Source organism: Procambarus clarkii, chromosome 5 (assembly GCF_040958095.1).
Source record: "Procambarus clarkii isolate CNS0578487 chromosome 5, FALCON_Pclarkii_2.0, whole genome shotgun sequence".
Classification (NCBI taxonomy): domain Eukaryota; kingdom Metazoa; phylum Arthropoda; class Malacostraca; order Decapoda; family Cambaridae; genus Procambarus; species Procambarus clarkii.
Genome location: NC_091154.1, coordinates 8,179,980 through 8,182,479, shown reverse-complemented (window position 1 = coordinate 8,182,479; position 2,500 = coordinate 8,179,980). Strand labels below are relative to the sequence as shown.

General features: G+C 61.6%; 1 protein-coding gene across 3 annotated transcripts in view; it reads left to right on the top strand.

Annotated features, from left to right (window-relative positions):
• The window catches only part of Tomosyn (syntaxin-binding protein tomosyn), a 490,464-nt gene that overhangs the window by 247,840 nt on the left and 240,124 nt on the right, over nt 1-2,500 (top strand). The gene's annotated exons all lie outside the window — the stretch shown is intronic.

Genomic DNA, 2,500 nt, shown 5'->3' with positions numbered 1-2,500 from the left:
TGCCCTCTCCACCACCACCACCCCTGCTCTTGCCCTCTCCACCACCACCACCCCTGCTCTTGCCCTCTCCACCACCACCACCCCTGCTCTTGCCCTCTCCACCACCACCTCCCCTGCTCTTGACCTCTCCTCCACCACCACCCCTGCTCTTGCCCTCTCCACCACCACCACCCCTGCTCTTGACCTCTCCACCACCACCACCCCTGCTCTTGCCCTCTCCACCACCACCCCTGCTCTTGCCCTCTCCACCACCACCACCCCTGCTCTTGACCTCTCCACCACCACCACCCCTGCTCTTGACCTCTCCACCACCACCACCCCTGCTCTTGCCCTCTCCACCACCACCACCCCTGCTCTTGCCCTCTCCACCACCACCACCCCTGCTCTTGCCCTCTCCACCACCACCACCCCTGCTCTTGCCCTCTCCACCACCACCCCCTGCTCTTGCCCTCTCCACCACCACCCCTGCTCTTGCCCTCTCCACCACCACCACCCCTGCTCTTGCCCTCTCCACCACCACCCCTGCTCTTGCCCTCTCCACCACCACCCCTGCTCTTGCCCTCTCCACCACCACCACCCCTGCTCTTGCCCTCTCCACCACCACCACCCCTGCTCTTGCCCTCTCCACCACCACCCCTGCTCTTGCCCTCTCCACCACCACCCCTGCTCTTGCCCTCTCCACCACCACCACCCCTGCTCTTGCCCTCTCCACCACCACCACCCTGCTCTTGCCCTCTCCACCACCACCACCCCTGCTCTTGCCCTCTCCTCCACCACCACCCCTGCTCTTGCCCTCTCCTCCACCACCACCCCTGCTCTTGCCCTCTCCACCACCACCACCCCTGCTCTTGCCCTCTCCACCACCACCACCCCTGCTCTTGCCCTCTCCACCACCACCACCCCTGCTCTTGCCCTCTCCACCACCACCCCTGCTCTTGCCCTCTCCACCACCACCACCCCGGCTCTTGCCCTCTCCACCACCACCACCCCTGCTCTTGCCCTCTCCACCACCACCACCCCTGCTCTTGCCCTCTCCTCCACCACCACCCCTGCTCTTGCCCTCTCCACCACCACCACCCCTGCTCTTGCCCTCTCCACCACCACCACCCCTGCTCTTGCCCTCTCCACCACCACCACCCCTGCTCTTGCCCTCTCCACCACCACCCCTGCTCTTGACCTCTCCTCCACCACCACCCCTGCTCTTGCCCTCTCCACCACCACCCCTGCTCTTGCCCTCTCCACCACCACCACCCCTGCTCTTGACCTCTCCACCATCACCCCTGCTCTTGCCCTCTCCACCACCACCCCTGCTCTTGCCCTCTCCTCCATCACCACCCCTGCTCTTGCCCTCTCCACCACCACCACCCCTGCTCTTGCCCTCTCCACCACCACCCCTGCTCTTGCCCTCTCCACCACCACCCCTGGTCTTGCCCTCTCCACCACCACCACCACCCCTGCTCTTGCCCTCTCCTCCTCCCCTGCTCTTGCCCTCTCCACCACCACCCCTGCTCTTGCCCTCTCCTCCATCACCACCCCTGCTCTTGCCCTCTCCACCACCACCACCCCTGCTCTTGCCCTCTCCACCACCACCACCCCTGCTCTTGCCCTCTCCACCACCACCACCCCTGCACTTGCCCTCTCCTCCATCACCACCCCTGCTCTTGCCCTCTCCACCACCACCACCCCTGCTCTTGCCCTCTCCACCACCACCACCCCTGCTCCTGCCCTCTCCACCACCACCACCCCTGCTCCTGCCCTCTCCACCACCACCACCCCTGCTCTTGCCCTCTCCACCACCACCACCCCTGCTCTTGCCCTCTCCACCACCACCCCTGCTCTTGCCCTCTCCACCACCACCACCCCTGCTCTTGCCCTCTCCACCACCACCACCCCTGCTCCTGCCCTCTCCACCACCACCACCCCTGCCCTTGCCCTCTCCCCCCCCCGCCATCTTCCCGGAAGTCATTATGGTGATGTATGTAGCAGCAAACATCAATGTTTACAGTCGCAGCTTCGCTCCAAGACGCACCTGGCGGGCCGACGGAGCCGCTCCATCCCCGACACTCCCTCATACCTCCTCACCCTCATTCCTCCTCACCCTCATACATTGTGGCGTGTTCTCATTGTGGCGGCAATGACGGCGTGGTATATAATGTCTTTGGCATTAGTGTGTGTGATGAGGATATTTTTTTTTATTTGGTAAATTTTCCGTAGAATTTTAGGGGCGATATCCGTAGATTTTCTGTGAATAATATATATAATGTAAATTTTATTGATGGATTTTGTATTTTGCTGCGGATATTGTTATATTTGGAAGATAAAGAAGAGTCAGGCGCTCTCTCTCTTTCTGTCCCTCTCTTTCTGTCTCTCTGTCTCTCTCTCTCTTTGTCTCTCTCTCTCTCTCTCTCTTTGTCTCTCTCTCTCTCTCTCTCTCTCTCTCTCTCTTTCTCTGTCTTCCTGTCTCTCATTCTCTCTCTCTTTCTGTCTGTCTGTCTGTCTC